This window comes from Lutra lutra, chromosome 12 (genome assembly GCF_902655055.1).
Source record: "Lutra lutra chromosome 12, mLutLut1.2, whole genome shotgun sequence".
In the NCBI taxonomy this organism is placed as follows: Eukaryota; Metazoa; Chordata; class Mammalia; order Carnivora; family Mustelidae; genus Lutra; species Lutra lutra.
In genome coordinates, this window is record NC_062289.1 from 28,223,729 (window position 1) to 28,236,980 (window position 13,252).

General features: G+C 48.0%; 1 long non-coding RNA gene across 1 annotated transcript; it reads right to left on the reverse strand.

The window, feature by feature from the left end:
• Positions 1-1,711: 1,711 nt before the first annotated feature.
• LOC125082722 (uncharacterized) lies at positions 1,712-2,827 on the reverse strand. Its single transcript, XR_007122052.1, has 3 exons — positions 2,659-2,827; positions 1,911-2,537; positions 1,712-1,789 (listed from the first exon to the last, which is right to left on the reverse strand). It is a non-coding gene; the product is annotated as an uncharacterized LOC125082722 (long non-coding RNA).
• Between the last annotated feature and the right edge of the window lie 10,425 nt (positions 2,828-13,252).

A 13,252-nucleotide genomic window follows, 5' to 3' on the forward strand; every position in this document is an offset into this window, starting at 1 on the left:
GAAACTAACTGGACATACGATGCCATCTGCAGCGTGGGTGTCAAGAAGGGTCACTTGTGCGTCCGCAGAGGCTTCAGGGAGGGGCTGGAAGTGGCCTTTGGTGGGGTAGATGGAAGGAGAGGGGTCTTTCCAGGTTGGGAGTGGCCTGGGGGAGGGGGCAGTGAGATGAGGAATGGCCTGGCCAAGGGAAGGGGAGGCTCGAGTAGGTGGAGGTGATTGTTGGTACATGGGACTTGCTCTCCTTCAGCCTCGGGGTCTTTACACAAACCTTTATATTTCAGATGACGAGCCACCTGGTAAGGTGGCAGGATGTGCCACTGCCCACTTAGGACAAAGGCAGAGTGACACAGTTCTGTGGACTCTGGCTTTTCTGCTTCTCTCAGAGCCATTGGGGAACTGGGTACCTGCCCTGGGTTGGGGCACGAGCTCCAAACTGGGAAACAGGAAGCTGTCTGGAATTTTCTGGGCAGCTGCAGAATAGGACAGTGACATTTATCCTCCAGGGTGATCTTTTTTGCGTGTGTTGTTTTGTTTTTATTAAGAGGGCCTGTGTGGATATGGTTAATGGCTTATTCAAACCAGTTGGGCAGGGCTGGAGGCAATCTCAGTTTCAATGGGCTCTTGGTTAGTAATCAGAGCTGGAAGGGAAGGACGGGACGAGGAGAGCAGGACAGAAGGGAGGATTCCCAATGGAGGACTGACATTCAGGAGAGGCCCTGAAAAAAGCTTACATATGTTAATGTTTTATGGGTCCTAACACACCTTTTCTCCCTGAAAAAAGAATGCAATCTGTAATACCATAGCGTAGCGCTTTAGAAAACAAAGCGTCAGGCCATTTTTAGATTTAACAGGTAATAAGTATTTAACAGGTGCCTGGGGTGGCTCAGGCAGTTAAGTGACTCTTGATTTCAGCTCAGGTCATGATCTCGAGGTCGTAGGATCGAGCCCCAAGACAGGTTCCGTGCACAGTGAGGAGTCTGTCTGGGGATTCTCTCTCCCTCTCCCTCTGCCCCTCCCCCAGCTCAAGAGCATGTACATGTGTCTGCACTCTCTCTCTCTCTCTTAAAATAATAATAATAATAATAATAATAAAAGGTAGCAAGTATTCATGAGACCCTGCTGCTGGAAGGTGGGGCAGGTGGGTATCTTCCCGCACCTGGTGTGAGGTTGATGGTCTTTGTCTGGTTGGCGGAGAAGGCTATGGGTGGGAGAAGGGGAAGAAATACCAGGGGGCCTGCTGAATGCTCAGGTTCCCTCCCCCAAGCCTCCCCCAGAGATGCTGTTCCAGTTGGTCTCTTTCTAGTCTTCACCTTGGGGCCACCAAGTCCTTCCTTTAAAATGAGAACACATCAGAACACAGGTTGTGAGAAGGATGGTGGGAGGGCTGGGAGGCATTCTGAGGTTTGGTGCATCAGGGAGGTGGGAGGACATCGGCGGGGTCTTTAGGAACACTTGGGTGTGGCAGATGACCTTGAGAAGCACTGGATGTTGGGACAGGACACTGATGGGGTGCTGGGAGGGCATTCAACACAAACTTTGCCTGATATGCCGTGATAAGACTACCAAAAAAGGCGAAAGGCCATCTCTGAGGAGGAGGCTCTTTGAGACCTCGTGAGGGTGTCCCAGCTTCGCGTTGGGGCCCACCAAACTACTCCAAAAGTTAGTGGCCTAAGTCAACAACCATTTTATTGTATCTAATGATTTTGTGGGTCAGAAATGAAGCATGGGCTTTGCTAGGTGATTCTTCTGTTCTGAATAGAATCTCTGAAGGTCCCTTGATGGTACTCTGCTAAGATTTAACAGAAAGAAGAAAAAGAAAAAGCCAATAAATATTTGTTGAGCACCTGCTTCTCATGGTGGTTGAGAACACAGACTCTGGCCTGAGGATGGCCCTATCACTTCCTACCTACCTGGTCTTGTGAGACTCCCTTAGCCTCTCAGTGTCAGTCGTCACATCTGTAGAATGGGAAGACTTCCTCATGGGGCTGTTACGGGGTTCAGATGAGATCAGAGATGTGAGTCTTCATCAAATCTATGCTGGTGTGGCTGTTGGTACTTTTGCTTCCCTGGGAACAGGAAGCTGTTCCCTGCTCCGTATGCGGGCACTAAGATGTAGCAGATTATAGTCTGTCCTCTCAAGATGCTTAGTGAGACAAACCCCCACACCACAGATGGGTAATGCAACCGTGCCCCTCCACTGTGAACATGCTGGCTTAATTCAGGAGCTTAGCCAAGGGGAGACACGGCAGTTCTGGAGGACTTCCTGGAAGGTGAGTGTGCTTCCAGTAATGAGGAGGAGACGGCCATTCCAGGCTGCAAGAGAACCAAGGCAGTTGTGGGGAGCACCGAGGGGAGGTACAGGGGGCATCAAACGAGGTTCTTGTGAGGCCTGGGGTTAGGTGAGCCTGGAAGGTGAGTGGGACGGGCCGGAAATTCTGAAATTCCATACTAAGCCCTTCATCCTATTTGCCAGTTGTTTTTCATAGTTTTCTTCTGAAATATTCTAAACAGGAGTTGGTTGGAGTCCAAACTGACAACTGCAAGCAAGACATTTCATGAGAATCTCATGTTTCATCTTAGAAATTCATGTGATTCTTGAGTTCTGCATAACAATGTCTCTATATTTTTAATATAAAAATCATCATTTCAATAACTTACCATCGAGTAAAAGGGAAGGACCTGGTATGTTCTCTGCCAGCCTCCCATCCCCCAGATACATCGTCTCGCACTGCTGCAGGGCTGCGGGTGCTGGTGTGGGACGGAGACCCACGGGGCTCCAGAGGGTGCAGGAAAGAACCCGGAAGTCTGTGACATCTCCCTGGAAGTGGTGAGCATGGGCACCTTAACATCTACAGACGCCAAGTTCAAATCCAGATGCTGTCACACTGGGTATGTGACCTGGTGAATGTGTAGCTGTTCTTAACCTCAGGCCCATGGCATGAGGGGGTGGCAGTGGGCGTATAGAGGGAAGGAAGTGTCTCCTCTTCCAAACTCTACCACCGATTCCGCAGGACTTCCAACACTCATGTGGTCTAAGGTCCAGTTTTCACATCTGTATAATGGGAAGATTTCCTCATGGGGTTGTTATATGGTTCAAATGAGATCACATATGCATATGCAATAACATTGAAGTCATCTAATTGGTCCCAATGTCTCCCACATTTAAAATAAACCCCCTCCCATCTCCCATCCAGCTCTGGTTGCTGTCCTCTTTTTTTTTTTTTTTTTAAACTCTGTACAGATTAGCAAAGTTTTCCTGACCCTCTGTCTCTATGTCCTACCTCCTGTTCTCTCCTGAATCCAAGACTCCCCAGCTTTTGCTCCCACCAAGCCAAGCTCTGCCTCCCAAGGTCATCAGGAAAATATAGGATCTCATGGGCCTCTCTCAGAAGAGCAGCCACCACTAGCACTCCCTTCCTTTTGAAATCTGTCCTTCCTCTAGATTCTGTGGAATGTGCCCCCCCCAGATGGCCATCCTTGACTATGCCCTTTATCTTAATCCCCGCTAAATCCTAATTCTATCTCCCAAAATGCTTTAACGAGTCTCTTCCTTTTCTCCTTTCCAATGCCATTCTGTCCATCATCTCTTACCTGGATTAGTCCAGAAAGTATTGTAAAGGGCCATGGTTTAAGAATGTTCAACTCAAATGTTCAGAATTGGTTGACTGTTGGGACTTGAAGGTGAAAGAAATAATTGTACTTTCTATACTAGCTTAAGCAGAAAGGGTGAGCAAAACCCAGAGAATCCAAAGGTGAGGAAGACACACAGCAATCAGAATTTATGTCACTTCAGGGACCAGACCCAAACACTTTGGCCTTCCAGAACACACACATACACACCCCAACCCACATACCCCAACACACACACCCCAACACACACACACACACACACACACACACACACACACACACACACACACACACCACTCTCTCTCTCTCTCCCTCCCTGTTGCCTCATTCTCTCCTACTTCAGATGGTCTCTCTCCACACAGGGGGAACATGGCCGCTGACAGCCTGGTACTCACACCCTAGCCTTGCACTCAGTTTCCTGAGTTACCAAGAAAGAAAGGAGTTTCTTTCCTACCAGCCCAGCCAGAAGAATTGAAATTGGTAGCTGTTGTCAGACGACATTCCTGACTCAATCACTGAGGCAAAGTGCAGTGATTGTTCCAACCTGGCTGGGGGGCCTCCCTGTGTGGTCAGGGATTCAGGGTCTGCGGCGGAAATGTCAGGGGTGGGAAGTGGGAGCAGACCCAACCAAGACGACGGTAACTTTGCTGCCCAGCTCACACGCTCTCCTCTTGCCACATACACAATTTCAAAAATATTCCTGCTTAAGATAATACCCCATTGCTCATACCTCCCTCCCGCCGGGGAGACTACCAGAAGTCTGTTGAGTACCCCTCCCCCTTGGAGCTGGATTTGCCCGCACGACCTCGCTAAAAGATCGGTGTGCGGCCCACAACACACGCGCTACATAAGCTTGGGGGAGGGACAGAATAACAATAAAGGCTTCCATTTAAAGAAGGTAAAAGGGAACAGGAGATGACGGCCACTGACCCAGAGGATGCACGTCTGCCTGGTCGGGAACAGTGACGAAGCAAGTAGACGTGTCTGCTGAGTCACTACCACAGGTGAGCCGACCGGTAAGTCCCTGGTTGGCCACGGGGGCTTCCCTGGGGTCTGCTTCCTGGAGTCTCCATCCGGGGCTCACCTGGGACCTGAGGGGCACCGGGCAAGCCTTGGCTGCTGGGGCTGGGCCCAGGCATGGGCTTTGGGGCCTGGGTGTGCCTTGGGATTGATACGATCGTAAACTCCCCGCGTGTTCAGCCTAGAGTGTCTCTGTCAATAAAGCTGAGCACAACTCACTGATTGCATCTGAGGGAGCTTTGTTGACGCTTAAGTCATGAGCTCTGAATCTGGACCCCAGCCTTGCAGTTCTGCCTCGTATCAGCTACTATTAACCCCATGGAGCGAGGCCGATCAGATTCCCAGCCTGGGATAGGGCAGTGCGGGGGAAGGAGACGGGGAGGGGGATGGCCCTCCCTCAGCACCCTCCCTTCCCCTCCTCGATTCCGCCTATTGGACCTTCTGTGTTTCTCGAACATTCCGTATTAGTTTGGGCTGTTGGTTAGAACAACAGAAACAAATTCTAACTCATTTAAGTACCAGTTTATTGGAAAGGCATGGGGATAGCTCATTACATGAAAGTAACAGGAACCTGCCTTGGGGGTTGGCCGGGGGAAGAAGTCCAGACGGCTTTGGGTGTTAATATGGCCTTTCTCCACAAAACTGTCGTCAGATGCAGCTCGAACTTCCGTCTACCCTGGAAAGTCTGCTCAGATTGCAAAGTCCTGCAGGGGAGAATCTGATTGGCTCGGTTTGGGTCAGGAGGCTAGGCCTTGGGACAATGCCTATGACCCGGGGATTGGAGTACTCTGATTGGCCAGATCTGAGGGGCTCCACCCCATGGTGCCTGGGAGTAGGGAGGGTAGTGAGGTTGGCATCCCCAAGAGATCCCCATGAGTGGGAAGGAGCAGATCTCTTAAGGGAAGGGAGGTGCTGTTACCAGAACAAGGTAGGAAGGATGTGGGGAAGATAAAAAACAACAAATGGCCATTAGGACAGGCAAGCTGGGATTTCAGGATTCTGGGAAGAGGAAGTAACCCTATTCTAACAGCATGGAGGAGAGCCCACATCCTGCCCTGCGGATGCAGACACGCATCTGAAGGGTCCCTGCCTGTTGGCTTCTCCCTTCACTGTGATGTCTTGGCAGGGAATGGGTTTTAATCATCCGTTGTCCTTGGCTTCCTCATGTATGTCCCTTTTCCCCCTCCCCGCTCCCCCCCCACCTCTTTCCCTTCCTTTGCACAACAGCTCCCCGAGTTCTAGATGACCGCCTTCCTTGGAGTCACCCATCAGAACACATTTTTCTAGAATCCCTTTCCTATACGATTTGTTCTTATACTGGCTATTAGGCAGGAAGAAACCAGAGAAAGGATTTCCACCAGATTTTTACTATCTGAGATCTTAATGAGTTGCAGCTGTCACAATATAATGCTCTTTCACTGGGAAATCAAGTGAGATATTTTAGATAGCCTGAGCAGCGGCTGGCGAAGGCATCTTCGGGTCCCCCTACCGCTCAGATCACTCAGGTGTTGGCCCTATTGGGTCCAGGTGTGACTGCCCGGATTCTGATGCCAAGGGCACGCACCTAACACTGAGTCCTGGGGCCATAGATCCCACCTCATAGCCTGGAAGGAAATAACGCTTTACATTAAATTACAACCAGCATTAAGCACACAAAGTCTGCACTGGTCTTGTGGCCAAATACACACCAGTGTGGCACTGGGAAACTTTGACCGGTCTGGCAAGGGTACTGACCTATCAGATCCAGGATGCTGAAGAAGGGGCTTCTGACGCCTGTGTCTGGGAGCCCTTCGGGGCCCTGTGAAAGGCACTGAGGGGCAGAGCTGAAGGTGAAGGATACTTTCCATGAGGAATGTGAAGGTGAGAGACAGGCAAGGCGGGGCAGGTCTGGACATTGTGGGATGCCCCCAGAAGAAAGAGAAGCACAAGCCTGCCTCACACAGTGAGCGGAGGGGTGTAATCACGGAGGTGGGGAGGGCAGGGCCTGGGGACGGACAATGCTACCCTTCTTTGGGCCTTTTTGTGTCCATGTAAACCCCAGTTAGCTATTTTTAGGCCATCCTTATAGGGAGGTGGAAAGGAGCAACCACATAGCAGCCGATGAAGGTGGGTAAGACTAGCTCTGTACCATCGCCTTTCCTGTGGGAGAGGTGGCAGTGAGATGGGAGACAGTGGCTATCGTGGCCTGACTCAGCAAAGGTAAGCTTTGGGCATTTAAAGATAATCGATTTTCTGCCACGGGCACTTTCTTCTGCCCCTGACCATCTCCTGAGTACCCTGTCCATGAGGTTAACCTCAGAGTCCACCAAAACATGGCTCCTTATTGAGAACGTCATTTCTGTGAACTCTAGCAGTGGTTCTAGAAAGGGTGGTGGTCAGGGGACACAGGAGGAACCCAAACAAGCTTCCAGAGCCAAGTCCCGATGAGCCAGGGAGAAAATGTGTCAGAACTAGGGCAGAATCACATCTCCTCCAGGAAGCCATCCAGCTTCCTCTGGCCTCTGAGTTTTCTGACTTGCAATCACATTTATGTAGGTGAATCATCAGTATAGCTTTTAAAAATTCAGGAGGCCCAGGATGGGGTAGGATAGTTGTGGTTTTTCAAAGGTTCTTACGCGTTACTCTGATGGATGCACTTGGTTGAGAAACATTGTGGAGCATTTATAAGAGGTGCCTGGGCATAGAACTCGCAAAATGGAGCCCTTGGAAGAAATCCAGCCCCCAAACTGGTTTGTTTGGCTAGCATAGTATTTGAAAATATCTGAAATGTGAATGTTTTGGTGGATGTGGGGTGGAGTGTGCAATCTTCAATTTGCCATGGTCCCCGCTCTTCCCTATTGCCTCATAACCAGGTGCTTCACTGTTTTCATCAATTGTGACTGCTGAGCACTGGCACCCTGGGAGCCCGCATTCTGCACGTGGGCACAGCGGGGGGCATCCCTCTAATCCCAGTGGTAGCTCCGAGCATTTCTGAGGTTCCTTTCCAGGTACTGCCTTCAGGATAACTTTATACCACACACAAGAAACTCAGTCTCCTCACTCTGGAGGCATGTTATGATTATTTTTTTTTTTAAATGACATCCTCAAGGTACGGTGGGTACTCCTGAAAAGGTGTAAAATTTTACCTGAAATTGACACTGCTGAATTAGCTAATTCCTGTCTCCACAATGTAGTAGAGGAAAGGTTTCTTACCCATTCATTCATTCATTCATTCAGGGAATAATGAATTCTCTAGAAGTTTGAGCTCCACAGCTTGGCACCATCCGAGTTGCCATGGAGACTTTGCAGACATTTAAGCGTCCAGGATTGGGCATTGTCTAACCAAGCACTGTGCCACAGACATAGAATATGACCACGAATGCAAGTCATGTATGTGATTTAAAATTTTCTCGTGACCACATTAAAAATATTTTTTAAAAAGATTTATTTATTTATTTATGAGAGAGAGAGAGAATGAGAGAGAGAGAGAGAGAGAGAGAGAGAATGAACAAGTAGTGAGTAGGGGCGGAGGCAGAGGGAGAAGCAGACTCCCTAGTGAGCAGGGAGCCCAGTGCCGGGCTGGATCTCAGGACGCTGGGATCATGACCTGAGCTGAAGGCAGACACTTAACCGACTGAGCCACCCAGGTGCCCCCCACATAACAAATTCTTTTTTTTTTTTTTTCCAAAGATTTTATTTATTTGACAGACAGAGATCACAAGTAGGCAGAGAGGCAGGCAGAGAGAGAGGGGGAAGCAGGCTCCCTGCTGAGCAGAGAGCCTGATGCGGGGCTTGATCCCAGGACCCCGAGATCATGACTTGAGCCAAAGGCAGAGGCTTTAACCCACTGAGCCACCCAGGCGCCCCCATAACAAATTCTTTAAAGGTGAAATTAATTTAATAATATGTCTTATTGAACCCAGTGGATACAAAGTATACATCTCAATATTTAATCAATATACAAAATTATTGAGATATTTTATTTATTCATTTTTTTGGTCTTCTATGTTTGAAATTCAGTGTGTACTTTTGAACATACTCATGCTCATACTTTTGAACACCTCAGCTGGGGCTGGCTTTATTTCAAGTGTTGTGTGCGGCTACTTGCTACCTCAAATCTCCCCTCTTGTTGAGACACCAGCATGGGATCTCAGAAGGTGGAAAGGTCTCCTCACTGGATTTGCCACTCCTATGACCTGCCTGTATGTGCGCTCATTGCCCCAAGATGTGCTTGTTCTTGGGTCACTGACTCATGTCCTAGCTGCCATTGTGTCCTGTGGTCTGAGGGACTTAGCTTGAGCCAGATTTCCTGACACTGTGCCAACTTTCCTCTGTGTTTCATTTCTTCCCCTTCAAGTTCTTGCATGTCACTGTGATATAATTCAAAGCTTCTAAGGGCTAGGATCCAATGGACCCAACCCAAACAGGAAACGGGCTTTCTCATTGTTTATTAGGAACCATGAGGCAGAAACTGTCAGCCATTTGTTTTCAGTGCTTCATTGAGCTGGAATTGAATTGAAACTCAACTATTCCCAGGGGAGGCTTCTGACCTCGAATGATTTAGAGGCTCCGACTCTTTAGATGGAGAGGACTAATTAAGGCATGAAATGACCCTAAACTTAAACCTTGCTCTGATCATTATTGCTGGCTGCCTCACTTTTTGCTTAGAATCTTGTTAGTCAGAGGCTACAAAATCTTGTATGAAGCTGGGGTATCCTAAAGTACTCTGGGAATATTCCAGCAAGTGCTCCACAAAGTCTTTCTGTGTAAAAGGTCTCAATTTAGTTCTCTGTCCCAAACCCCTTTGTGAACCTCACTATAAACGGTCTTGTCTGCCACCATGTAGCTCTCTCCACTGTGGTCTGGGCACAAAGGGACTGTATACTATGTACCCCACTGTGACACCCATGTTTGTCTGCTTGTCCAATAGCCATTCCTCCTGCTTTTCTGGCAATATGGTGGAGCTCAGCTGCTACAGTAGAGGCCAACAATGCCAGATCCATGCTTTTCCAGACTCCTTTGCAGTCAGGAACATCCATATGACCCAGTTCTGCCAAAAAGAGACAAGTGATAGGATTTGGGGAAAGCTTCTGGGGAAGATTTTCCTCCCTTATAAAAAGAGAGAGACATGAAAGAATGTCTCACTTGCAACTCTAGTTGCCTCCTTCTTTCTGATGTGGTTGTGATGTCTGTAACAAGGCATCTGTTTTGGGACCATGAGGCAACAAGGATGAAAATGAAGTCTTCTGAAGATGCTGAGAATGCTGAAGAGGATAGAAGGACGTTGTATCTTTGATGACATTGTTGAGCAGTTGCACTAAACTTGGAACAGAACTTCCTGCTTTAAGACTGAAACTACTGTTGTTCTGTTACTTGCTACCCAAAGCCTGCTGACTGGTATGGATGTCTGGTACTTAATGGTATGTTTTTATCTTCTGTTTCTTAGAAGGGAGAAGTCACAGAAATCACTCTTCAACCTTGTTGTCCAGCTACCTCTTACTCATCCACATTACCACACTACTCCCTTTACTCATTTACTTGTCGGTTCACTTCATAAAGTTCTTGTGAGGGCAGTGGCCATGACGGTCGGGTCCACTATGGCAGTCCCAGTTCCTATTATGTAATAAATAGTTATTCAATAAATATTTGCCAATTACTGAACCAATGGGGGCTAACAGGGAAGTAAAATCCCTAGAATTTGGCTATAGCCTAGAGGTGAGAGAATGAAGCTAAAAATGGCACACTGTTTCTGGCTTGGATAGTAAGCTAGAGGGTGTTATATTTCCCCATAACTCAGCACAGAGGGGAGAGTGGAATAGTTGAAGAAGATGAGTTTTGCCCTGGATGTGTTGAAATTGATACTTTTGGAACAGTCCCCATAGACCATTGAAGAAAGGGTCTGGATTAAAACTCTGGAAAGATGGAATTGGACAAGAAGATGTATAGCACGAGAGAAGAAGTGACTCTTCAGTGCTCCCATCTCTGTGCGGCACCACCATCCACCTTGTGACCCAAGTGAGAATTCAGGGAACGCTCCTTGACATCTCCCTTTCCCTCACTTCCCACATGAATCCATTACCAAGTACTGAGGATCCCACCTCTTGTTTCTCACACCCATCAACTTCTCTCCATCTCCCTGCCCTCACTGGAGTCTGAGCCAACTACCTCTCTCCTGTGTTACTGGAATGGTCTACTTGATTTCCCAAATCCACGCCAATCCACCCCAATCCACTTACCATGGTGCAGCCATGTCAGTCTTCTCTCACTTCTTGAAAACATAAATCTCCTTATCTCAAGGCCTTTATGCATGAGCTTCCATCTGCCAAGAACACTGCTCCCTCCATCCTCCACCTTCCTCCACCAGCCCATCTCTGGCCTGCTCTTTAGGTATTGACCTAAATCTCCCATCCTCAGGAAGGTCTTCCATGACTACCCTCCACCCCACCCACCTTTGTAGCCTCAGAAACTTGACTTTGTTGGAACACCATGGGCTGATTTGGGTTTTGGTGATACGTACAGGCAAACCGCCCCCAAAACAAAACCCTTTACAAAAACCTATTCTCAGAATGGAATTATTTATTTTTTTTTAAGATTTTATTTATTTATTTGACAGAGAGAGATCACAAGTAGAGAGAGAGGCAGGCGGAGAGAGAGGAGGGAGCAGGCTCCCTGCTGAGCAGAGAGCCCGATGCGGGACTCGATCCCAGGATCCTGAGATCATGACCTGAGCCGAAGGCAGCGGCTTAACCCACTGAGCCACCCAGGCGCCCCTCAGAATGGAATTATTAATTAAAATGAGAAATGTAACTATTGTGGGTCAGAAATTCACAAGTATGGACAAGTGCGTTGTTTCCCTTAGAAGGCAAATCTACACAGGAAGTGAAACAGCTTGGGAGTACAGGCTCAGACAAGGGGCATTAGCCTCTTGATCTAAGTGATTATGTTTGCTAAACTGTGATCCCTCCAGTGTGCCCATTTCCGCTACGGGGTATCCCTGGACACTGTTCCTGGGCCATGACTCCCAGAGCTGAAGACCCCCTGCCTTTGTCTGCCTCCAGCTCCTAAGCTTCTGTGCTTGACCTGTTCTCCCATCAGATGCTCTGGCTGTGTTCACATTTCCCTGGTTAACACTTAGTAAGGTGAGGCTCAGACCCAGGAGCAGTCTTTTCTTTTAGATGATTTCACATATGTTTGCTTTGATCTGCTACCTGTATTTGTAGTTCAATTTTAAGAGCTGGTGAAAGCAGACTATTATAGGACTTAAATCCACATCTTTCAAAGTCTATTATTTATTCTATTTGTTGAAATTTCTTCAGGATCTGTACTGGTGACTGTTAGCAAATGGCATTCTCTAGCCTTGAAGCTACAAGCCTTCTAATGATCGGGGATGGGAGCGGGTGTTGGTGTAGGTTCAAGAAGCGGATTTCTCTCTAAAGATGAAAGCCTTTTAGAAGGAAGTTGTTGGACTAAAGGGAAGGCTGAAAACTTTCTTATGCCTAAAACGTTGTGCTCTACTTAACCACCCCAAAAATATTCCTGCAGGGTTGTCTGTAAGAAGCCACCTTGGAAAATTCTGATCTCCTGTCGAACTTAACCTCCTACCTCAACATATTTCATGCTAATCAGGTACCATGGATAACTTTATAGAGCATTTGAAGTCTTTAGCTGAAGAACCTTAAAACCTTCTCTCTGTTTTCTACCTCAGACCAAAGAGGGCATTTAATGACCAGATTACTCTCACAAATTTATTGTCTTAAAACAATAGGTAGGAGAGGGTATTTTTTTGTTTTGTTTGTTTTTGAGAGAGAGAGCACACACATGTGTGTGAGCTGGGGTGAGGGTTGGTGGGGAAGGGGGAGAGAGAGAATCTCAGGCAGGTTCCACACCCCGGGAATAGCCCGAGGCAGGACTCCAACTCATAACCCTGAGAACATGACTTGATCCCAAATTAAGAGTCCATTGCACAACTGACTGAGCCACCCAGGCGCCCCTTGGAGAGGTTTTGTTTTGACAGAGGGCACTCCAATGGGGCTAATCCATTGTGGCCTTCTTATTTCTTAACCCAACCTTGTTTGGGCTGCTTTTGAAACTTGGAGGGACTTTCCATTCTTACCATGTCTCCTTTCAAGCCCACTAACCACAGATGAAGGGAAGTGGGAGGGAAATGCTTCAGGTAGCAGAGGGGAGCGTGGCTTCGCCTTCAAGGGGAGCGTGGCTTCGCCTTCAATCTGAGAAGTAGCTCCTCCCAGGACACTCACCACTTAGGTGTGCCCAGCCTTAGTCCTGCGGCCAGGGGGTGCCCGGGGCCTGTAGGACACACATGGAAGCTGCCTGCATGTTCATCTCAAAGTGTTGGGAATGTGTGCTGAGCATCGGTGACTGCTCTAAGGAATCTGTTCTCATCCCTGAGCGAGAAGAACAATGCAGAGTTGAGAGAAGGCCCGCAGGGATGGGTCCATACCTCTGAGTTGAACAGGGTTTGCCCAGCAACACATCTGGTCCTGTACCATGTATAAGAAAGGAATAAAGATACAGCACATCAAAATATAAGTAATTCTAAGCAATACACACACATGCATGTGATTGTGAATGTTCACGATAGCTATAAAAGGCGTATGGGACT